Source organism: Lactuca sativa, chromosome 6 (genome assembly GCF_002870075.4).
Source record: "Lactuca sativa cultivar Salinas chromosome 6, Lsat_Salinas_v11, whole genome shotgun sequence".
Taxonomy (NCBI): domain Eukaryota; kingdom Viridiplantae; phylum Streptophyta; class Magnoliopsida; order Asterales; family Asteraceae; genus Lactuca; species Lactuca sativa.
This window is the reverse complement of record NC_056628.2, coordinates 93,593,505-93,620,350: the sequence shown is the minus strand read 5'-3', so window position 1 is coordinate 93,620,350 and position 26,846 is coordinate 93,593,505. Positions and strand designations below refer to the sequence as shown.

General features: G+C 38.3%; 1 pseudogene; it reads left to right on the top strand.

The window, feature by feature from the left end:
* Window positions 1-3,061: 3,061 nt before the first annotated feature.
* LOC128126960 (5S ribosomal RNA) lies at window positions 3,062-3,179 on the top strand (annotated as a pseudogene).
* Window positions 3,180-26,846: the final 23,667 nt, after the last annotated feature.

The window sequence follows — 26,846 nt, the reverse complement described above, 5'->3', positions numbered from 1 at the left end:
GATGTGAAATACCTAGCCTGTCTCTAGCATGCAATAATATCTCATAAAGTGCATAATAGATATTTCATAATACAAAAGTAAGAGTATTTTGGGAAATCACCGTTTGGCTCTGGCTGATTGTACACACTGCTCTTTCTTGCTTTCTCTTTGAACTCTTATTCACTTTTAGAAAACCATTCATTTGGAAAGCTTTTTCTTACTTCCTCAGTTTGAGTCCAGATTTACCCGTAGGCGCGTCCGAATCCCTCAAACCAAGGCTCTGATACCAATTTGTAACACCGTGAATTTTCAAATAAAAATTTCCATTTAAATAATCAATTTAATATTAAAAACACTTGCTTAAAATCTTATTTACATTCGAATTTCCAAAACATAGTTTCTTTTTCATTATAATAGAAGACCAGGATCCTCCAAAACATAACTCTTTCTTCGGTGTGTACAATCGAACCGTTGCCATCCCACGTTACTGTAAGAACCTGAAACAACATAACGTAAACAACGTAAGCACGAAGCTTAGTGAGTTCCCCAATATACCTTACGCACATACGCCCTCCGGCCCGGACCTTACGGTCCACGTAACATTGCCCTCCGGCCCGGATCTTTCGATCCACATAACATTGCCTTCCGGCCCGGATCTTTCGATCCACAATATATTTGCCTTCCGGCCCATACACATATATAACACATAATACAAAATACTCTAACACATAAAGCACATATATCATATATCATACCTGACCTTTCTGTCACATAATACATTGCCTTCCGGCCCATATATAAGCATGTATACCACGCGTAGCAACTAACTTTCCATTCATAGCATATAAACATAACACACAACATACTTGACCTTCCGGTCACACAATCAAACCCTTCCGGGTGAGGTATAGTGAGAAGACTCACCTCACGGACACTAGAAGATAGCAACTCCTGAAACCTCTTGCATTTGATCCTCCGAGCTACAAGCTCCCTGTCTCATCATATATCTCTTTTTAATACTTCTATCTTCCATGTTACTGACCCTAAGAAATCACACCAGTCAACTCTGGTCAACAGTCCATTGTCAGCTCGACTGGACTCGGCGAGTTCCCTGGCGACTCGGCGAGTCTGGTCGTCCTTCAATCCTCTAAGATTCCCCTTCTACTCGTCGAGTATCCTCTTTGACTCGACGAGTCACTCCTGGAAGAATCGCGGGGCCACCCCGACTCCACTCGCCGAGTCTGAAGAACAACTCGGCGAGTCCCAGTGAATCTTCAAGCTACTCGCCGAGTCTGATCATCCGACTCGGCGAGTCCATGCCATGCAGTCGATCAAACTGCTTCCTGAGATACATATTTTCCCGCAATACACACTCATGGGACTTCTGGACCTCTAATCATCCTATTACTAGGGTATAAACTTTTGTATAACAACATAATAATCCATCAAATCACCAAATGGGTTTCATAAACCCTAAAATCGTGCACACATCAATATAGCAGAAATGATCCGGAATATTACCTGAATAACACCCCCTCTGTGTCTCCAAACCTCAGAACTCGATCCCCATGATATTCCTTTGGCCAAAACTCTCCTTCTTCTTGCTTAACAAATTCTTCAAGGTTCCCAAAAGCTCCCTCTCCTGCCTTAGACGTCCACAACGGTTAAGGGTCCTTCTCAGTCGGCCAAAAGGCGAACAATGGAGGCATAAGGTCCCTTAAATACTTCCCAAACCGAACGGCTAGGGTTTTCCACTGAACAACGTCGACTCGCCGAGTCCATACCTGGACTCGTCGAGTCCAGTCGCGAACCCGCGACCAACTCTGCGACCCTACTCGGCGAGTCTGGCTCCAACTCGCCGAGTCTCCCCTTTAAAACACCCCAAAATGCAATTTAGCAATACTTGAGATTTTGGGCTGTTACACCTTGGAGGCATCTTGATCTAAAAAGATCAGGAAAGAGAGGATCATAAGTCCTCTGAATTGAATCAAGAGATATGGGACAGGAGATATCTCTTCAAGGCAAATATAGCATCATACTAAGCGATAAAGCAGAAAGGAGTTATCAAGACAGAACATTTTATCACTAGAGTAATAATCAAAGAATAACGCGTATACAAGAACTCCTACAAAGGATCGGCTCGAGAAATACTCCCATAGTATTTCATGGTTCGCTACAGCGACGATTTGTTGTTTGGGATATTAGGTAAGTTTTAGGCATGCCACGTACCACAATCACTCCCAGGCACATGTTGGCCGTGTCTCGAATGAATATAGTTGGCCAGGCTATATTGACCCTAGACACGACTACATAACTGCTCAGGTTTAACTGCAATACACAACACCCATTTACTTATGTTTTGTTCTACTTATAGATACGAATCTCGACGGTTCGGTATACTTGTATATTTTTGAAAATACTTATAGTCTGGAGATACTTTTATTTCAGAGCACTTACGCCCTTTAGTGTTTATAGTTTTATACCATGTAAGGTTTGGTATACTTTATTCACTATAAACAAGGGCTCTGATACCATTTGTAACATCCCCCTCTGGCACGTATCACAATATTGTCCGCTTTGGGCCACTCGGCACGAGGACTTCCCAGGGGGTCACCCATCCTGGTACTACTCCCGCCCGAGCACGCTTAACTGCAGAGTTCTTATGGGATCTGCTGCCCTCACGGCTTTAAAACGCGTTGTGATAGGGAAGGTATCCACACCCCTTATAAGGAATGCTTAGTTCTCCTTCCCAGCCGATGTGGGATCAGATATGTATCACAACTGTACAAACTTTACTTTTGAAACAACTGTAAAACTTTATTATGTAATGTAATGGTTGTTTTACTTTACTTACTATGTGCATTGGATTTGATACTCAACGTGGAGTCAACCCCGGAAATGTTTCCGCCTTCGGTTTTCGGGGTGTGACAGATTGGTATCAGAGCCAGGGCACGGGTCGATGTGTTCGACGGGGACGTCGAACCCTATAATGGGGGGTGAAAGTGGGTTAAATCTGATCCCACATCGGCTGGGAAGGAGAACTAAGCATTCCTTATAAGGGGTGTGGATACCTTCCCTATCACAACGCGTTTTAAAGCCGTGAGGGCAGCAGATCCCATAAGAACTCTGCAGTTAAGCATGCTCGGGCGGGAGTAGTACCAGGATGGGTGACCCCCTGGGAAGTCCTCGTGCCGAGTGGCCCAAAGCGGACAATATTGTGATACGTGCCAGAGGGGGATGTTACATTAGCAGATTTAAATAGTGGACTTTACCTGAAGTAGAGTCAAACTTATTGACTTTAACATCCTTAGGTAAGTCTGGCAGCTTCGCAACTAATGACCCTTCCTTTGGCAATATAAACATATGGACCTTTTGATAATGGTACACGGGACTATCACAGACTTAGCTTTTCTCTTTACCATTTGGTCAACCGAGTTGACTATGGCTGATCCCTTTCCATTGGGAAGAGAATGCTTTTCTGGATTTCCTGTGTCACTATTGTCAATGTCCATCAAGTTTTAAGGAAGGCTATCTTAACAAATAGATAAGATCATTAAGGGTCTTGTCATAGTCTGTTTCATAGGTGTCCCAAAGGAACTCACTATGTGACTTAGAAAGTGATTGAACCACCAACTTTCTCAAGACTTTGACACCCAACTCTCCCGGCTTGTCAATATGTGACTACATCTCCATGATGTGACCACACCTAGACCTTGCCTTGCCAATAGGGCTTGAGTGAGCTTGAACTTGTGGGTTAGGGTGAAGGAAGTATGATTTCCATGGGACATCATCTTCATTTAGGAAAGCTTGTTTCAAGAGATTTGGGAAGATCATAAATGTCTAAACCAGACATGTTTTTGGGAGATATTCAACATAGTTGATCTTAAGTCCTTAATATGACACGCAATATGAAATATTAAGGCTAGGACCCAACAAACTATTTTATAACTTAGAAGAGGTATGCTATAATCCAAGCTATAAAATATTTGAAGGTAGGTGAATGACGATTCACCAATTTCCACCAAGATAAACGAAATGTATTATTAGGTTTTAATTGGTTTTGAATCTCCTAGATCTTTAAGATTCATTGAACTGTTCAAAGGCATGTTTCAATCTCGAGTGTGCCCTTCAGGTTTTGTGACTGGGATGCCGAGGATCACAAAACAAGGTGTGAAGTAACCATGCAAATTACTTGGTACCCTTAAGTGTTTACCCCTTAATCGATGTGCCGGTTAACCACACACGCTCCATCGATACTATGATAAACATTAAGTTACCCTTTGCCTACCTTGTTAAATACGCGTTAGTGTGCCGGTTAACCACACACGCTCCACTAACCGACTTAAACAAAGTGCAAAGTGTAATTTCATGGATTAGCACCTTATTCACATTTTCCTAAGTAACTAAGATTGGGTATTGCTAAGAGTTTAGTTACTTAGTATTAATCATTAATACTTTTAATGAAGGGAGAATTCTAGTCCAGTCAAACCCGTTCGGCTAACGACCCTCCACTAGTCAAGCAAGCGGTGGGTGAGAGTGGACACCCATTAAGTTGCCATTTTATAGGCAACAACCTTATACCCACCTTATAGACCGACTTCGTGAATGAGGCGTACTAGCGGTAAGACTGACTTTACTCTTATACATATATATATTATTAACTTATAATATTATATAGTATAAGGGTTGAATTTTAACTTTTAAAATTCTAAGGGCTAACTTGGAATTAAAGTATTCATAAGTGAAAACTTTTCAAATTCCAAAACTTGAGGGCAAGTTTTGAAACTATTCAAAACTAATTAATTCCATAACTTATGTGTTTAAAGTAGTTTTATTCCAAAAACTCTTCAAGTTCCATAACTTGAGGACAAGTTATGGAAGACTTTAAACTAATAAAAGAATTACTTTTCTTTATTTTATAACTTATGGAATTAATTAAGGTTACACTTTATTTATTTATTTATTAATGAAGTGACTCTTGAACCTCCATAACTTAAGGACAAGACTCTTCATCTTTTGTAACCATTGCCAACTTTTATGAGTTTTATGAAACTTAAATGTGACTTTTCATATAACTTGAGGACACGTTACAAAAACACATTTTAGAATCAACTCTTAGATTAATTTGGATTGAAAACAACTATTTCTCTCAACTTTTCTATTAATCTAAGCAACTCATAAGAACAAGATAATTCAAATCAAACTTTTTCATGTAATTAGTCTAAACCTTAAACTAATACAAAACATGAATCTATTGATAATTATCTTTAAAATTGGATTAGAATGAACATTACCACATCAAAAACAAGTTTATAAGTTCAAAAACATCTTAGGGTAATGTTCCTAGTCCAATTCCAGCCAAAAAAAAAAGTCGAGTTTATGCTGTCTGGGGGTCCAACTCGTCGAGTGCATGAACCAAATCGGCGAGTTGGATCGATTTGATCACCTTTTAGGCATGGACTCGCCGAGTCTCCTGATGGACTCGCCGATTCTGATGATCAGACAGCAACAATATTTTGTTTTTTTAAGCAGTTTTGCAAGTATAACAAGAAAACAGCCTAGGCTCTGATACCACTGTTGGGTTTTGAGCATTCTAACACTCCTAAGTGTACATGCAACCCTAAATACCTTGGATCTATGTTTTCTCTATTATACATGCAAATAAGAACATCCAAGGTATTATCCTAATCTAGCATACAAAACAATGACTATAGCAAGATAGAATACATACCTCTTTGGTGTAGAAAGTCTTCATGAAGCTTTAAGAGCTTAGCCCCAATAGTGTGGAAGCCTCAAGTGGAATCACAAATCACCAAGACACCTTGGAAGACTTTAGAGAATATAGATACTTGGTTCTCTCTAGTGAAATTGGCTAGCCCTTCTTAGTGTACCACACTAGTGCCAATTTCACCAACCAAGGACATCTTTATATAGTATGGAGACTAGGGTTAAACCCATGACCTTTCATTTCATATGATCCATGGGTTAAACACTCCATGGACTATCCATGAAAGCTTAGCCCAACCTAAATGAACTTGGCCCATTCCATATATATAAGAGTCCATATTTAATTAGTTCCTTTTGATCACTTAATTAATTACAAATTAATTCTTGATCAATACTAATTAAATAATATGATTCCATATTAACATATTAATATTAATGATAAACATACTATTCTCAAAATATTATCCATATAAATTGTGTCGGTGAAGTGCAACCCAAATGGACCATGCCGGGTCGGGTCAAGTACATACCAAATATAGTTATGGACATAGACATTAATCCAACAGAGTTGACCTTGGACAAGAGGTGGGTCAGTCATCTGACCTAAGGGTGTTTATGAGTGGCTAATCATGTTTATGATTTATAGCCGGAGGATTACCGATTCAGCAGTCAGGTGCTTAGCAAGCAGACTTTCAGCAGCTACTTTTCGAGGTGAGTTACCTTCCAGTAGCAGTGGGTCTAAGGCCACAATACCGGCCCACTAGTAGGAGTTTTATGATTAGTTGATTGTCTCTGTGATATTCATTTAGGGTTGCTACTACCTGTGTTATGTTTATGTGCTAGTATGATATGATGCTATGTGCTAGTGACAGTAGGGGAGATAGTCCCCAGATTTTCGGTCGATAGGACTGAAGGGGCAGTCATGCCCAACCATGCTAGATAGATTATGTGATACGTGATATGTGGTAGTGGTAGGGGTGAAATAGTCCCTAGTATCTGGTCGAGAGGACCGAAGGGGAGACCAGCACCCAGGTATGCTAGTCAGCATCCGGTCGAGAGGACCGAAGGGGAGACCAGCACCTAGGTATGCTAGGCAGCATCCGGTCGAGAGGACTGAAGGGGAGACAAGCACCTAGATATGCTAGTCAGTATTCGGTCGAGAGGACCGAAGGGGTAGGTCGGGCAGCCTGATATGCCTGACAATATATGTATGTTATGTGATTGTTTGGTATGTGGTACGGTAGGGGAACTCACTAAGCTTCGTGCTTACGGTTTATAGCTTTGTTTTCAGGTACCTCTTCAGCGAAGGGGAAGGATCTGGTGCGGTAGTGGCACATCATACACGCACATTGTTTTCCGCACCATGAGTCATTTTGGGATTTTGTACTCTAATATGTGATTTTTTTCATATTTCAGTTTTCAGACACGATGGATGTTATGAAATGGTTTGATCAGACAATGTTTTATTTACAAATGTTTTCTAAAGTATTGATTTAAAAACAAAATTTTTGGACGTGAAATTTGGGTCGTTACATTCCATCTTTATGTTTGCTTGCCAATAGGGCTTGAGTGACCTTGAACTTTTCAAGTCGACGAATATGTGGGTCGGGGTGAATTATTGGAGGAGGTGGAGGAAGTGAAGTATGATTTCTGCGAACATCATCTTCATGAGGAAAGCTTTTTACAAAAGATTTGGGAAGACCATAGTTGTCAGAACTAGACATCTACAAGGGAGAAATTCATGTTTAGTTTATTTACGTCGTTAATATAAATCCTAAATGAAATATTAAGGCTAGTACCCAACATAATAATTTACAATTCGGAAGAGGGATGCCGTAATTCAATTGTAAATTATTTGTCAGTAAGTAAATGATGATTTACTAATTCCACCAAGAAAACAAAATTTTAAACGAATTAAGTTTTAAATGAAACTCCTAGATCTTTTGAGATTCATTGAACTTTTCAATGGCATGTCTAATCTCGATTATGCCCTTCAAGTTTGTGACTGGGATACCGAGGATCACAAACAAGGTGGGAATAACAATGAAAATTAGCTTGGTACTCTCGAAGTCATTTATCACTTAATCAATGTGTCGGTGAACCACACACGCTCCATTGATCTATGACAAACTACGAGCTACCCTTTGCCATCCTTACTAGTCCAAGGTTAGTGTGCCGATTAACCACACACGCTCTACTAATGACTTGGTAAGGTGCAAAGTGCAATTTCATGGATTGCATCAGATTCACGTTTTTCCTAAGTAACTAAGATTGGGAATATATAAATCATTTAGTTACTTGGTATTTCATTATAATTTTACTGAGAGTTTCTGTCTTATCCTACCCGTTCGGCTAACGACCCTCCACTAGCCAAGGGTGCGGTGGGAAGGAATAGATACCCGATGTCGGTCATTTTACAGGCCGCTTCCTTAAACACCCCTTATACACCAGCTTCGTGAATGAGGCTTACTAATGGTAAGACTGACTCTTTACTTATACATATATAAAATATTAGACTTTAATTTTATATAGTATAAGGGTGTATTTTAAACTTTTAAAATACTTGATGGTTTAATTAATAAATTATACTCTTAATTTAATTAAACTCAAACCATGTTATTGTTATGATTTATTAATCTTCTCTTTAAATTAAACACTTTAATTAATTGAATACAATTCATAAGAGTTAACTTGAACTATTCCAAAGAAAATCATCAAGGTTCAAAATATAAAAATTTAAAATTAAAAGCTACTTAATTAATTATTTGAAGTTATGAACTCAAGAGTTGCACCTCTTAATTACAAGAGTTTAAAGAATTCAATCTTTCTTAATTTGAGACTTTTCAACTTTTAAAACTTGAGGGCAAATTTTGTAACTCTTGAAAAACCTTTGCGTTCCAAATTTGATGGCAAGATTTGTAACTCCATAAAATTTATGAGTTCCAAAACATGATGACAAGTTTTGTAACTCTTCAAAGTATTTTGATTAAATTTAAAACTAATAAAAATAATCATATATTCGTTATCATTTACCAATTTGACCTAATGCAACTCTTATAGCAAAATGATTCAGATTTTACAAATAACTAGTTTTTCACAAAATCAAGTAGTTATCTTAAAATTTGGCAATCACCATGTTATTGGATGGGGATAATCATTAACATATCAACAAAATCAAATTTTATGAACCAAAACATTTTGTGGAAATGATCCTAATCCAAAACAGGCCAAAAACTCGAAAATTCTTAGGACATGGATTCGACGAGTTCAAGGCAAAACTAATCCAACTCGTCAAGTCCATCTTAGGACTCGCTGAGTTTGTTGGAAACTGAAAGTCAACCTCTAGCAATCCTAAGTCATATTGTCAATTCCAAAGTCAGCTGATGTTCCGAAGTGAAGACTGCTCTGGAATCCTTTTGTGTACGGACATGAAGATGAGTTGGTGATGTGAAGAATGGAAGTGAAGGCGTTCCGGAATGGACTTGATGTCCAAAATGTTTGTTGGTCCAGAATCTATGTTTTGTCTCTTTACATTAATTGTATTTGTCTTTTGTTTGATTTAATTGTCAAAGGACTTAGCTTTATTTGTCAAACACGGATATTCAGAGTGTCAGATGTAACTCTTTTATCCAGTTCTTTGATTGTAATTGGTTAGTACCATGTTTCATGTACTCCTATTTATAGGAGATTTCTATGTTACATCAATGACATATCATTCGCTCACTTTTAGCAATATCCAAGTTGTTTGATCTTTCTGAATATTCTCTCAAACATTCTTCTTGTTCTACATTTAATATCTACAACATGATCATTATCTTCCTTCTTCATTATTATCTTGAATACTTTGTTGATAGCATTTAACTCAGACTTGACTGGTCTTGCTAGACTTTACTGGAACATTTATTAGCAAGCAGACATTGATCTTAAGCATTCATTCTTGTCCCTGCGCATCAGATCGTTCTTGTTCTCACAATTGGTATCAGAGCTTGAGTCGTTGTGCTTTGAATCCATAAGATTCGATTATCATTAATTTGAGATTACCTTGGTATTTCAATCATTTCTGTGTTCAGGATAAAAGTTCTTCTATATACCACTTTTTCTCAAGATATCATAACTTTAATGGCTGCTTCTAATCCTCAACAAATGTATTCAATGCAAATTGCAAATAGCGTGGGTTGCCCTACTCGTGCCCAGTTGCTAGTTGTTGAAGAATATGAACATTGGAAAAGTAAGAATGGAGAGATTTTTACTTGGAAAAGAGAAAGGTGAATCTATCTGGAGATCAGTCAAAGATGACCCACATTTTCCAGTTCGAACAATTGTTAGAGATGTCGCTGTAGCTCTTTTGGGTCAAGATGAATAGCGACAAGCACCACCTAACACTGATGATCTCGAAAAAATTCATGCTGATCAAGTTGCCTTTTCAAAAGTGGTGTTTGGTGTTCCTCCTTCTCTCTTTGAGCACATCAAACTGTGCAAGTCTGCTAAAGAGATTTGGGACACACTCCAATATTTGTTTGAAGGTTAGAGAACATGAAGGACAAGTGTTTGACTTCGGTTGTAAATAAGTTTGACACATTCACTACCACACCTGGTGAATCTGTTGCGTCAGCTTCAAATAGATACCGAATCATTGTCAACAACATGACAACTCATGGAATAGTCCGAATTCCTCTTGAGTACAATCTAAAGTTCATCAACAGCATCGGAAAGGGATGGGGAGATGTGAAGTCTTGTCTTCAGAGTAATGGATCTTTGAAAAAGCTTAAGTTCTATCAACATTTTGATGAGCTTCAGGGTCATGAATCAAACGTTGCTCAGACTTTAAGAGAACTCTCTGGAGGTCCTTTTTCCTTAGTCAGTTCCTATGACCCTCTTCAAACCTCCAACCAGGGACTTCGAACCCTCTCACTACTGTTGTTCCTTTCGTTCCTTCTGCTCAACCCTCACTTCCTACTGCTCTGGTTCTTACCAACTCCAACTATCAACTTATGGAAACTTTGAATCTTGATGAGACAGATTCTAAACTTTTGTTCCAACAAGAAATTTCTCTACTCTCTACGAAATACAACCATCCTATCAACAAGCCCTACAATAACCGATTCCAAAATCCTCACTAAAATAACCGTTTTCAAGCACCTCGCCAAAAAAATCATCAACCATTCAATAAACCTTCCGAAAACCCTCCTACTTACAAGCCAAATCATCCTAATCAGGTGTTGGGTTTTGAGCATTCTAAAACTCCTATGGTGTACATGCAACCCTATAAACCTTGGATCTATGTTTTCTCTATTATACATGCAAATAAGAACTTTCCAAGGCTTTAATCCTAACTAGCATACTATGAGGTAACTATACTACAAAGACTAGTTAGATGACATACCTTTTGGTGTAGCTTGATGTCTTCAAGCTTTAAGAGCTTTGCCCCAATAGTGTGGAAGCCTCAAATGGAATCACAAATCACCAAAACACCTTAGAAGACTTTAGAGAATATGGATACTTAGTTCTCTCTAGTGAAACTGGCTAGCCCTCTTAGTGTACCCACACTAGTGCCAATTTCACCAACCAAGGATATCTTTATATAGTATGGATACTAGGGTTAAACCCATGACCTTTCATTTCATATGATCCATGGGTTAAACACTCCATGCACTATCCATGAAAGCTTAGCCCAACCTAAATGAACTTGACCCATTCCATATATATAAGAGTCCATATTTAATTAGTTCATTTTGATCACTTAATTAATTATAAATTAATTCTTGATCAATACTAATTAAATAATATGATTATATTAATATATTAGAACTTATAATATATTAATATAAATCATAAATATACTATTCTCAAAATACTATCCATATAAATTGTGCCGGTGAAGTGCAACCGAAATGGACCATGTCGGGTCGGGTCAAGTACATACCAAATATAGTTATGGACTTAGACATTAATCCAACATCAGGATCACACTTCGAATCCCCCATAGATTCTGAAATCTGAAAAATCAAAAATTCTGTGTCACAAGTACTAACATGCAAACCACTTTGCCAAAGATTGCTTAGCCGAAGTCCCACAAAAACCAAAGATCAAGGACTCTGCTTACTATGCACATCACCCTCAAGAATTGGCTGAAAGTGAAAAGGCTTTTGTTATAACTGTGTCAAGGGATGTCGAAGGGTATTGGTCGTCTGGGGATGATGATGATGTAACTACTAGCAGAAAGATGTTTCTCATGGCTCGACAAGAAATTGAGTGCGATGAAGGCTATTGGTCGTTTGGATCTGAAAGAGATGATGAAGAGGCTGAGCCCAACTACTGCTACATGGCTACGAATGATCTACCAGGGAGAAGCATCATTCAACAGGTAAAAATTATGATTACTAAAAATAACTTTGATTTATCTAATTGTGAACTATATATAACCCATATCCAATCAGCTATGAACATCATTTATAAAGCCAATGAGTATGCCATAGAAGCCAGTGAGAAGAAGGAAATTGAATTGACTCGTCTTAGGTTACGTTTCAAAGATAAGAAGTTAAAAATTGAGTCATTAGAATGAGAGCTTGTAATGTCAAGAGATGAATGTATCATTTTGTAAAACAAATGTGATATCACCTATTCTGAAAGAAATGTCTAATTTCTGATAAAAAACGTCTTAATGCTAAGATAGATGCTTTGCATAATTCCATTGACATTCTTGAAGCAAACGAGCGGATGACTCATAATTTTCGTCATTCGTGGTCCAAAGCTCCTGGTCTCGGAAGCGAGTTTCCAAAACCAATTGTTTGTCCCTTGAAGGAATTGGATGATTTTACACTCATGGGAGAGGTTCCAAACATCAAACATTCGGACACCCTTGTTTCTCCCTTGTCACTCCTTCTTGAGACCACAGACCATTTTTCGTCCCTAATTCCTGAGTTTCAACCAATTGTTGTCAAGTGTCCCGATTCCATGCCTCTTCCGCCTCTGACAAACTAGGACCTAAATCGGACCACGGAATTCCATCACAGTGTTTCAAATAGGATAGATCATATTCTGAAACTTAATCCTCCTAAAAACTGTGTTTTTGAAGAAATCATTCCGGTGAAAACTGAAATTGTTGCCTCTAAGTTTGTATGGGCATTCTTAGATGATAAATTTGAAACCTCAAGCTGTCTCTCCTCTGATTCCTGCGAATCAGAATCCTTAGTAATCTCAAAAACAAATTTTTTCCCATTGACCCTGAGTTTAGTAATCCATGTGCAGGACAAATTTCAAAATCTTCGTCTCACTCCAAGAAAAAACCAATGTTGAATAGGAAGGATATTGTAGATCCTAAAGTGGAAGCTCAAAATGTGTACAAAAAGGAAGTTAAGACTAGACAAAATTCTAGGTTCCTTGAGAACTCCAAAAAGAGTGTATCTCGAAATTCCCATTCAAACCGTAGTCAAAACTCATTCACACCCACTAAGATCCTCAAGAGACCTTCAAATTCTCCCAGTCCTGTAGAACAAAATATAGTGGTCAGTACCACTCAGCCTAAATCTTGTGTAAACACCACATCTGTCCGAAACACTTCTCCTCGGACTGTTTCATCAATTTTCATTGCTAAATCTGATGGCACAATTTTTAAACCCAAATTTTCAAAACTAAATGTGTCATCAAGCAAACCTAGAAGTTATAAGAAAAAAAAAACTTTCAAAATCTTCAAAGCAAAATCCTGTGTGGAAAGTCAAATCTCACATTGATGAAACAACAGTTCTGGAGGTCACAGTTGTTCCCACCACTCTGGAAGTTAATAGTCTGAAGCAAGCAACTCCTAACTCTTCTGTCATTGAATATAACTACTGGATATGTGAAAGAACCATGTCATTCTGTTTGTTTTTTAAGGAATATTGGAACAAACCTTCTAAGCACTCAGTTGCTCATAAGTCACTTCTGAAGCCTAAGACTCGTGCCTTTGTCCCAAAAACCTGACATGGAGCCTAAAAACTCCACCATTCACTAATTTTGTAGGCACTCTATGCTTCGGAGTAAGAAACAATATAGTATATTGATAGTGCTTGGTCCATGCACATGACGGGGCAGAAGGATTTTTTGCGAGATTTAAAGCTTGCACCAAATGCTACATATGTAACATATGGCAACAACTCCAACTCTCAAATCCAAGGTTATGGCATCCTTACCAATGGAAACTTCTCCATTTCAAACATGGCATATGTAGCTTACTTGAAACATCATTTTATAAGTGTGGCTCAACTCACTGATGCAAATTGTCGAGGTGAATTCTTCAAGAAACATAGCTACGTCATGTCTAAATACCGAAAAGAATGCTTGATCAAGTCCAATCGCAACAAGAACATGTATCCTTTTGACATCAACATGATCATTGGCAAGCCCTAACTATGCTTACTCTCCAAAGTTGTTCCTGACATTAGTTGATTATGGCACCGAAGGCTTGCTCTCTTGAACCTCAGATATATGAATGATATCGTTTCAGACGAAATGGTTAGAGGTTTGCCACTCCTTAAGTTCGAACCTTTAGAACTTCACACATTGATCTATGTGGACCATCAATAGTTGAAAGTTTGCATCACAAAAAGTACATTCTTCTGATTGTGGATGGTTTCACTAGGTTTACTTGGGTCTTCTTCGTATGGTTGAAATTCAAAACAGCCTCAGAGCTCATCAATTTTATCAAAGGAATAGAAGTTCTCATCAAACTCCCAGTAAGGAGAATCCGAAGTGACAATGGTTCAGAGTTCACTAACTCCACCATTGAGAACTTCCTTACCGAGAAGGGCATCAACCACAATTTCTCTGCTCCATACACTCCTCAACAAAACAGTGTAGTCAAACGAAGAAACAAAACACTTGTTGAAGCTGCTCGATCCATGCTCAATTTTGCAAATCTTCCACTCTATCTTTGGGCTGAAGCTGTCTCCACTACATGCTTCACTCAGAATAGAAGTATCATCAATTGACGCCTCAACAAAACACTGTATGAAGCTATGAATGTTCGGAATCCAACGATCTCTTTTCTTCATCTTTTCGGATGCAGATGCTTCATCAAGAACAACCGTGATCAGCTTACCAAGTTCCAACCTAAAGCTGATGAAGCCATCTTCCTTGGATATTCTTCTAAATCAAAGGCTTATAGAGTTCTTAATCGAAGAACTCGTGTTCTGGAAGAAAGCTTTGATGTTACTTTCGTTGACAAATTCGTACGGAATTCTGGCCCAACCCACATTACAACTCAAATTACGGAGTCTGATGCTCCAACGCTAGGATATCCGAACCCGCAAGAAAACCTTGAAGTTGACTTTGAGACTCTTTTTGGACACTCCGAAATAGCCCATGATTCAGAATCTCGAACAAGGCAAAACTTAACTCCCGAAGTTCCTATGTCTCAAAATGTCTTCGGTCCGATCCCAAGTATTCCTACATTTGATTCCGAACAGTTTCAACCTTTTCAGGTTGAGGGAGAGAATGGTCAACCTTCCCTTGAATCAAATGTGGATGGATTCCCAGGTGCTGTTGCTGATTTCGATGATTCAAATCCTATTAACATTGATGATAACGTAAATTTATTTGAGTTCCCTTCTGATGATGATTTCAACCTCTCCGGTTCAGAAGTTCAGGGGTAGCATCATCCACAAGTTCAAACCATTTAGGGGAGCAACTCAATCCCATTGTTGATATTGGATCGTCTGCTGCTCAAGAACTTCTAAGGTTACACGTTTAGACCAAGGATCATCCTCCGAACCATGTAATCGGAAACCTAAACGCTGGTGTACAAACTAGATATGCTGCACGTCTTCAAAATGAATGTCATTTTTCGGCATTTATCTCTATGGTTGAACCCAAATCAATTAAAGAAGCACTTTAATTTGCTGATTGGATTACAACCATGTAGGAAGAATTGTTGGAATTTGATAGAAATGAAGTTTGGTCTCTCGTCCCTCCCCCTCAGAATCATCTCATTGTCGGTACTAGATGGGTGTTTCGCAACAAGTTAGACGATGCAGGAGTTATTATTTGGAATATAGCAAGATTGGTGGCTAAAGGATTTATTCAATCAGATCGAAGGGCTCGACTACGATGAGACCTTTGCTCCTGTTACATGTCTTGAAGCCATCAAAATCTTTCTTGCTTATGCTGCTCACAAAGGCTTCAAAGTTTACCAAATGGACATCAAAAGTGCTTTTCTAAATGGTGAAATTGACACTGAAGTATACTTCAACAGCTTCCTGGATTCATCAATCTCTCATTTCCGAACTACTGCTACAAACTCCGGAAGCAAGCTCCTCGCGCATGCTACCAGACTATCACCAACTTCCTCAAGCGTTCCGGTTTCCAAAGAGGTATTCTAGATCCTACTATGTTATGAAGGTCGAATGGAAAGCATCTCATGCTGGTTCAAATTTATGTGGTCGATATCATTTTTAGATCTACGAATTCATCAATGGTTGCTAACTTTGCTAAGCTAATGATTAATCGATTCCAAATGAGCATGAATCGTGAGTTAAGCTTCTTTCTTGGTCTTCAAGTCAAACAGACTAACAGAGGAATTTTTATTCACCAAGAGAAGTACATTTGGGAACTCCTCAAAAAGTACTTAATAGACACTTGTGCCTCTACAAAGGTACCCATGGGCTTCGGGCACAAGATCTTTGCGGACCCTTCATGTGTAGTAGTTGATGAAAAGAAGTACAGAGGAATGATTGGATCCCTGCTCTATTTCACAGCTAGTCGTCCGAACATCATTTTTTCTACATGTTTGTGTGCCATAGTTCAAGTCAACCCTAAGATGTCTCATCTTTTGGTTGTTAAGCAAATTTTTCGATACTTTAAAGGTACTAAGAATCTCGAAATTTGGTACCTAACAAATGAGAGATTCCTACTACAAGCATATTCAGATTCAAACTATGGTGGACTACAAATGGATTGAAAAAGCACATCAGGTGGATGTCAATTCTTTGGTGGTTGATTGGTCAGTTGGTCATCCAAGAAACAGAACTGCATTGCACTCTCTACAGCCAAAGTTAAATACATTACTGTTGCCAGCTGTACGTCTCAAGTTCTATGGATGAAGTCTCAACTCTTGGATTATGGTTATCGCTTTCAACGTATTCTTATCTATTGTGATTCTCAAAGTGCCATCATAATTTCTCAAAATCTGATTTAGCACTCCATGACGAACCACATTGACATAAGGTACCATTTCATTAAAGATCATGTTTTAGATGGTAACATGGAACTCATTTTTGTACCATCTGACGATGAGATTGTTGATGTCTTTACTAAGGCATTAGAAGAAACCAAATTTAATAGTTTTCTGAACAAGATGGGTATGATGATGCCAGATCCTCAGTTCTTTCACGAGACTTGTTCCATTTAATGGATGTATTCGAAAGAAAATTGGTTCCGATCTCAAAAGTATTTTTCATCTCGGAACCATTCTCTCTCAGGATACATAGGATCATTTTACTTGTCTCTATTTCTAACCATCACTTGAGTTATAAGTTGTACAGTTCATCCTGATTATCTGTTGTTCTAGTCCACATAGCTCATTGATCAAATGATTAATCTCGAATTTACTTCATAAAGTCATCCTAGAATTCCAATCCGGAGAGTTATTGGACTTCATCTTTCGAAACTCTTTCAAACCATGCTCCAGATTTTTCAATTCTCAACTTTTACTCCGGAATATTCTTAAATTTATCTCCATAAATTATTTTCAAACACGGTTCGGAACTTCTTTTCTAAATAAATCTCCGAACACATTTGACTCCTGAATTTCTAAAATTTCAAATGATTTTTTACTCCAGATTTATCAAAATCTTTGCTCCGAAATCACAAATGATATTTGGCCCCAGAACCTCAAAACTCACTTCGGATTGATTAGTATTCCGGACCCCTTTCATCAAAAATACTACATTCCGGAACACATCCTTTTACCCTCCGGAATCAAACATCCAGAATCCCAAGAGTCTATAAGATGAAATGTTTCCTTTGTAACGGTAACTTTTGAGGATCCTTATCTTCCTTGAAACTCATACCACGATCGCACGTCTGCAAAAGCAACCATCAAATCGTCGTTTGGGTTTTCCACTTCAAGCTACAAACCAACCCTATGTTTCTCATCCCAAGTCAACTCACCCCCAAAAATGGTTACTCATTAAATGCAACCCGATTTAACTTCGGATCCTCATCATTACCTTCCATAACCCGACCTGTTTCACTTACTATAAATACTCACCAAAACCATCATTTACCTCTTTACAGGCTCAAATACCCTCAAATACTCTCAAAATCTCCTAAACTCTCTGTGTTCTTCATGTTATTGAAGCATTCATCAATGATGTCCCAATATTTAACACAACAACCTTCTGCAGCTGCTTCAACTCCTAAGAAAACTACCACTAAGAAGAAATCTTCCAAAGATTCATCCTCTTCTCAATCAGCTGAGTCGTTTATAAGTGATACGACTGAACTGTTCTCGATGAATCCTTTGGATTTCGACAAATCCATTCGAGTGATGATCAAGTTCATCGCTCATTGTCCCATTGCCATTCCTCTCACAAAAGTTCCAAAACCACCACTTCCACTACATCTCTTGCAGACTGCCTTCTCGAGGATCAAAATCGAAGACGACATTCTCGAAACCAAGTTAACGGGTGATAGGATTATCCCTTTTCGCTAATCAACCTTCCTTAGGGCCATTGGTGTTGCTAAAAATCCTAAAGGCTTCAAAGTGCAAGAAGCCACTACAGAAGAATTCCAACTATTCGTGAACCACATTGGTTACAACTTAGACTACAAGGCCAAAGACTTCAAAAAATCAGTTGTTTCCGGTCTATGGACCGTACTAATGCACTTTATCATCCGAGGTCTGTCTGGAAAGAAAGGTGACACGGACACCCTAAGCAATGATTGGCTTCATATCGTTTACAATATCTACTTCGGATGAAGCAATGTTGTTGATCTTCCAGAGGTGCTATGGAAAGACTTCTGCAAGTTTACCATCAAGAGAAAAGATTACGAAATTTACAACCCTAGGTTTTGGGTTTTGACGCTTCAGGAGCTGTATAAAGAAAAATCCAAACCTATCCCGGTCTCAACTATTCCAAAAAAGGTATGTGTTACTTTCAAAACCATTAAGCACTACCACATTTCGGACCAATCATCTTTTGGTTCAATTAGACGCATTCTGGGCCACATCTTAGCCCTAATTCCTTCCGGATCCTTCCATTTGAAAAATCGCTTAGAGACTTTGGTTGTGTTTAGACCAACACAACGTGCCCATGTCTCTGTTGAGCCCATTTCAGAAAAGGCCAATCCTTCCATGTCCAGAGTCAAAATTAAATATTCTGCCAAATGAAAGACTTCTCCCTCCATATCAAAGCCGAAAAACAACCAAAGTCGGTTCTTCCTCTCAACAGGAAGGAGCTCAAGACATTCCGGCTGATTCTGGCCGTCCGAACACCCCACCTTCCCACTCATTTGAGGTACCCCTCAATGTTTCAATATCACAAGCACATAGTCACGAGGAGTCTGCTAATAATCCACCATCACCTTCCCAGCAAGGTGATGTCAGTGTTGAAAAAAGTTCCTTAACCCCTGGAACACACCCATAAGTTAAATTTGCTATCCCATTTTCTTCCTCACGCACACACTCTAGAACCCCTGTTTCGGACCCCAAGCATTCCGAAGCTGGAGTTGTCCCTCCGACTTCGGATGCCACAACTGGTCTAATACCTGGAAAGAGTACAGGATAACTAGGTACTAATGATCCAAAGTGGGAAGATTATGTAAACAGGGCTGTGTGAAGACGTCTGGATCTTACACGATCTCAAGTGGAGCCTACACTCATTTCTATGCGGAACCGAGATATTCAAAGCAATCTTCCATATGTTGCTCCTACAGATGATGATGCAGATCGAGAGCTTGCCTCAGAAGAAAATCCAATCAATCCTCACAACAATCTCTTCCAAACTGATCCGAATGAAGAACTCTCAGAAGAGGTTATACTCAATAATGAAGGTATCATGGTTCTGGATGCTCATTTCATGTCATCGTTTGATTCAAGTCAAAGTCATCAACCTCCAAGTCTGCTTTTCATTTCGGATCATCCTCATCCACTCCGGATGAAGAATCAAACTCCAATGTCAAGCTTCAAGAAGATGATGCTACAAATGACCACAGTCCTTCCATCAACCCAACATCTCACAAAGCCAAGCCTCAACACTCAAACTCTAACACCGGATCCTCCACTGGTGACTACATCGATTCATTTGCTCTTCTCGAAATCTAGACGAATGTGTCCGACACCATGAAGAAGGTCTCCTCCATAGAAACTTCCGTAATAGAGCTTAACACCAAGATTGATTAAAAGGTTTCCAGACTGGACTCCAAGCTCGATGCACTTATCCAGACCTTATCCAATTAGTCCGGACCTGCTTTAGAAGAAAGGGAAGCCCAATTAGATCAACTAATATAACTCCGGCTTAAACACTCAACCGAACAAGCTGAAGCGAAGTATGATGCTTCTGTTAATCACTGCCTTAATACAATCACTACGATGCTCAAAGTCCATGATGACCTGGTTGCTTCTACCAATGATCTTATCAAGCACACCCATGTTCGTCATGAGAAACAAATTCAGAGGCTGGAGAAGCAAATAAAGAAGAAGGATGAGATGAACCTAATTATTCAACAAGTTCTCATCAAATTACTTCGATCCACTTGGAACATTGTTGATTTTCTGAATCACAACTTTGATGAGGTGCTAGCCATCCTTGGACACTTGTTCGATCATCTCGCATCTCAAGCACCCACTTCCGAAGATTATGATGCTATCACCCGTCAATTCAACACCGGTCTTCAAAAGGTGTTTGAAAAGTTTTCTGATTTGAAGGATTCACTGTTGCTTGCATCGGGTTCTCGCATCATCGATGCAAGAGGGGGAGAAGGCCCAAGCCAATTTTGGAAACCTGCCTCGGAGTTCTCATTCTGGGATGAAAGTGATGATGATGATCTAAAAATTCTTTCCGAATCCTCTCCCAAAGTTTCAGAAGAAGAAGACAGTGAAGAAGAGATGTTTGTTACCAATGGAGTGCTTGGTCTCGAAGCTCCAAAGAAGCTTTTTCCCAAGGTGTTGACTGAAGAAGAAAAGAGGATCTGGTATGCAAATTCTTCGCCATCCTCTCTGCCTGATGTTCTTCGAAGAGGAATTCAACTGGCTAAGGCAATAACTGTTCTCATCGCTCAAGCTTTCCGAGCCACCCCTTCAATGCTGCGACCAATTCCGGCTCCAAGAATTGATCCCATCAACCAGGGTTCTCCACTCCGGATCCCTGATGCCATTTCGGAAGAACCTTTTCTAACGCCCACTCCAGAATTTGTGATAGATGAAAACATGGCGCATGTCATCTCTGCCCTCAAGAAAGACAAAGGCAAGATGCCCATGACATCCGAACATCAAGCTTTCCACTTCGGACCTCCACCAAAGCAAAAATTTGGATGGTCTCGGGAGGAGATAAACAAAGCTTTAGAGGACAACATCCATATCCAATCTCTTAAGGATAATCCTGATCCGATGCGTGGAAAATCCCCTCTATGCCGTGATGGCATCCTTCGTGATCATGAAATCATTCCTTTCATGTATTATGATGTTCTGACGAATGTTTCCAAACAGCTTGGTCTTCCTCTCTCTCCATACAATAAAGTTTACATCAAGTTTGCTTCTCTTCACCCCAATGACAATCCGGAAGTGATCCTCTGGATTGAGCGAGAAAGGCTGAAAAACATTCTACTCCAACAGTGCACAACCTCTAAAAGAAGTGTGGACAAGGAAGAGAATTACCAAGATCCATGGGTTTGGAAGAAAATTTTGAGTGAAATTCGAGCTCAACTGTCCTTTATCCCGATTTCACATCTTTCGGAACAAACCAGCCTACCACACCATCACTGATGTTGACTTCATGGCAATGAATCCGAGCAACATTCTTACTTTGGCTGCTCACTTTCGAGGAATCCAAAACAATGATATCAGTATGGGTGCTTACCATGCTGCTCTGAGTTTCCTCAAAGAGTATGTCACGGAATTTTGTAGATGCGACTATGAGTTAGCTCACATGTACGGAACTGAAGACTTTGTTGCAAAGATTGATTTTGTGCTTCCTGAACTTGAACTTCTTGTTGATGGTCCAATTGATTAACCGGTTCTAGGGTTTGTCTACACAACAAAGAAGACAAACAACAAGGGCTTTTTCAGAGTCCTTGACAAACTCCTGGTTCCTACCAAAGCTCTTCAGAAGTTCATCAGCCGTGCATCCAAGTCTAAAGCTCCAGAACAAGTAAAATCAAAGTTTGTGAGTCAGTTGACTTGGTACATAAAAGTCCGAAAATCATCCTTCAGAGCCTACACGTTCATCAAGGAAGAAACTATCTAAGCTGAACTGATTGCTAAGTTCACTTATAGGGAGATTTTTGAAACCTGAAAGTGAACCTCTAGCAATCCTAATTCATATTCTCAATTCTGAAGTCAGTTGATGTTCCGAAGTGAAGACTGCTCTGGAATCCTTTTGTGTCTGGAAATTAAGATGAGTTGGTGGTGTGAAGATTGGAAGTGAATTCATTCCGGAATGGACTTTATGTCCGGAATGTTTGCTGATCCGGAATCTATGCTTTGTCTCTTTACATTAATTGTATTTGTCTTTTGTTTGATTTAACTTGTCATAGGACCTAGCTTTATTTCTCAAACACGGATATTCATAGTATCAGATGTAACTATTTTATACAGTCCTTTGATTGTAGTTGGTTAGTACCATGTTTCAGTACTCCTATTTATAGGAGATTTCTATGTTAAATCAATGACGGACCATTCACTCACTTTTAAGGTTGTAAAACTCGTTACTCGGTACGTCTTCGGCCGACTACCGAGTAGCGAGTATTCGGGCGTAGAAATACTTTTAGGGAAATTATATATGTCGAAATCATAAGTTAAAATCAAAGATGATTGAAATATATAACAAAATTAGATACATGTGAATACACAAAAACAGGAAAATGCATAATGGTCTCACTTCGTGAATAATTGTTGAAAATTTAAGATATATATGTAGTAATAATCACATGTGTGTGTTAAATAATAAGTCATTAATTATATTATACATATTAATTACCGAGTTGACCGGGTTTTACAACATTACTCAGTTTACTAAGGAGTCGATCGGGGAGTACTCGGGATTCTGCAACTCGCCTCTGTAAGGGGAAAAGTAGTGAGTACTCGGAGGAGTAATCGGACAACTCGACGAGTTTTACAGCACTGCTTGTTCTTCATTTAATATATACACCTTGATCATTATCTTCCTTCTTCATTAATATCTTGAATACTTCGTTGATAGCATTTAACTCAGACTTGACTGGTCTTGACTTGACTGGAACATTTATTAGCAAGCAGACATTGATCTTAAGCATTCATTCAAGGTTTGAGTTTTCAAATCTTGTCCCTGCACATCAAATTGTTCTTGTTGTCAAGAAGTTCATCAGGAAGACATCAATTAACATATGCATCTATATAACAGAAAACTAACCATGGCTCTGATACCACGTTGACTTTTATGTACTCTAACATCCCTATGGTGCACATACAACCCCAATTCTTTGGGTCTAAGTTTTCTCTAGTTATACATGAAACAAAAATTATCCAAAGTGTGAAGCTTAAACTAGCATACAACTTCATATATGAATCATAAAACTAGTTAAAAAATTACCACTTGTTGTAGCTTGTTGTATTTAGCCATTAAGAACTTAGCACCTCAAGTGTGATGCCTCAAACGGTTCACAACACACCATGATCAAATGGAGGACTTGAGAGAGAGGTTTTTCACACCAAAAATCAGAAAAAAAATCTTTCTTAGAACACTTGTTTTCAATTTTTGGCTTAGTGGGTTACATATATAGTGTAAAATTCCAAGAGTTAAACCCTAATCCACTTCCTTGGGCCTAAATCCAATAATCCATATGATAAGCCCTTTGGACTAACTCTTCATGAAGTCTTACATGAACTTAGTCCATTACTAATCTATATGGATCATTAGCCCAAACTATGTATGTATCACTGATTTACTTAATCAGTCTCTGTTAATTTAATTAGTCTCTTTTGATCACTAAATTAATTTCAAATCAATTCTTGATTAATAATAATAAAATAATATAATTCCTCAATTAATATATTATACTTACAATATATTAATAAATCATAAATAACCTCTTACTCAAATATCCATCCTATCAAATTGTCCTAGTGATATGCAACCCAAAATGGACCATGCTACTCTTAGGTAAAGTACACACCAATTATAGTTGTGGGCTTAGACACCTAATCCAACATAAGCGTCACTAGGCTTTTATTTGGACATGCATTCCAATAGTGTCTGAACCCTTGACACTTAAAACAATAAAACCTTATACATACTCGTTCCTTGTTTGCATTGCTTGCCTTCAGAGTTGCACCGATATGTTTAGAACAACAAGGGTGGTTGTCATTTGCATACATGTTTCTAATTTCCCCCAAGACTTGGATTTTTCTGTTAATCTACTAGAACTTCGAATGCATTTCGACTTCCCATGTGCTTCTACCTTCAAACTCAGACTACAAAGCCATTTGAAATTAAATCATGTATAGAGTTCCACCATACCTTAGATGTTGTAATTCAAACCACTCATAAAACGTGCCATCTTTTTCTCTTCGGACTCTTCAACTTCTCCCAACAACGTTAATTTCTCAAACTCGTTGATTTATTCACCTACACTTAGATTCCCTTTCTTTAAATATGTCATCTTGTTATGGGTGGTCGACCTGTGATGTCACTCCCCCAAAGCAGAACGGCGGAAACGTCCGAGGGTAGATGACTTCATGTTCAGTATCACAACAATTGCTTAATAGTAATCAAAGCATGACAACCATTGTATTAAAAATGTATAAGTTTTTACATATGTGTTCAAATCATTTTATACTGACACCAAAATGTATAGCAAAAGCTCAAAGATGTGACACTATAACGTTCCATCTTCTCAAAATTTGTGGATGTACCTGTCTACTAGTACCTTGAGAATCCAAGTGATTTTGAAAGTGTATCAACGCTTAAGTTGGTGAGTTTATAAGCATTTGTAATAGAAGTTTGCCATTTGTTCCCTGAAAATGTAAGTATGTTATTCCAGAAATCCAATATTTTCTGATTTAAAAGAGATGTAGTTTTTGTACCATAAAAACAAGTTATGTAAGTGTTGTTGTACTATGAAATAGTGTAACGTAGTTTTAATTCGCAATAAAACTAAAAAAGTAAAGTATGTTTCTCTGTAGTGAAAACTACTATACTGTATCTGTACTCGTTCGAAACTCTGTAAATGTATGTGCCTAGATCCACCAGCTGTAATGTAAGTCATAGTGTTGTTTTGTAAGTCATTATGTTGTAGCTTTATTATTTGATAAAACTATTTTAATTATTCATCCACTAAACGTATTGTTAATATCTGTTTGTGAGTCATTATAACCATCCTGATGACCTAGGAAGGCCTCAATATGATGTTTTTCAGGCATCGGAACTGTAATAACATTGGTCACCCCAGGTTTGCCGACCTAACTTAAGCGAATAGTAAGGTGTGGGATTTTCAGTCCCGTATAGATCTATACATAATTGTCTCACTCTCTTATGGGAGATTCCGGTTATAGCCATCAGGGTTATACTAGTACTTAAATAAGTATGTGAATGTTATCTTACAAAACCATATCTATGGTTACATGCAGAATAATGAAAAGTCACTTTGAAATAAATAAACTGTAAGCATGCTTCCTTTTCATTTTGTACTCGTAGTGTAAAGTAATTATACGTAACTCTTTAGCTTAGTATTCTATCCTTGACTTAGTAAAAAATAATGTAAATGTTCCATAGACCATACCTATTATAGTTTAGTATGTAAGTTCTTGGTATGTATGTATTATAAACTACACTTATTATAGTTTATATGTATGTTCTGCTCGAAATGAAAATATTTGTGGGAATACCCTTTTGCTCGGCATGTTACAAGAGGGTATTAGTTTAATTGTGCAGTGGTGTTGATTATGATGGCATGTGCGAAATTAGAAAAGATCTAGTGAATCATCATGTAAACTCAACAACACATCAAGTAAATAAATATGTTTAAGCTTATATTAGATGTAGAAAGAATATACAAAGTGGGTCTTGTACAAATTCTCTCTTTAGTCTAACACTCCAAATGGTTCCCTTACATAAATGAGTGCCACTCACTTCCTATTTATAGGAAAGACAACTCATTACACAATACAAGTGAGTAAAGCACAAATACATCAAAGAGTGACTTTGCACCCTAACATTCTCCCTCTCAAAGTTAGGATTTGATGCCCAGCTTCAATATCCGACGAGCTCGTAAGATCAAGACCAAACTCCCCTTCGAATTAAAAACGATCTTCAAAATCCACAATTAATACCCGAAAAACGCCTTTGAATACCCATCACTCTCCCCCTTTTTATAATCAAAAAATGATTATAAAACCCATTAAGGGTGAGAAGCACCCGAGGAATGAACTTTACAATACTCCCCCTTGATGTGTACCAAAATGAAACTTCCGAAAAGCTTGCACGAAAAAACAATCTCGAAAAAGCCTCGAAAAAATTTCTAATTTATGAAAATTTTCGGCTTTTGGGTGAGAATTGCAAGATTTTCCAAAATCCGGGTAAAAACGTTTATAACAAAAATCTACAGGGACCCGTTGTGCCAAAAACAGCTAAAGATGTGAAACACTCCCCCATTTCCGAAACTGGACATAAAGTATAAGTTCGCACCAACTGCAGGGACCATAAATGAACATTTTGCAATTTCTCAGCATTTATAACTCAATTTTTGAAATTGGATATAAACAGCGAAAATTTCAATACTTTAGGCATTACTTTCTAAAATTCTGCACAATTCTTCAAACTTTCGAAAGTAGGGACAAACTGTCAAACTTTTGAAACTTAAAGGGTCAATTTTCGAAATATTTCCATTTCTTCCAAATTGTCGAAAATAACTCCAAATTTCGAAGGTGGGTAAAAACTGTAAAACTTTCGAAACTTTAAGGACCACATTCA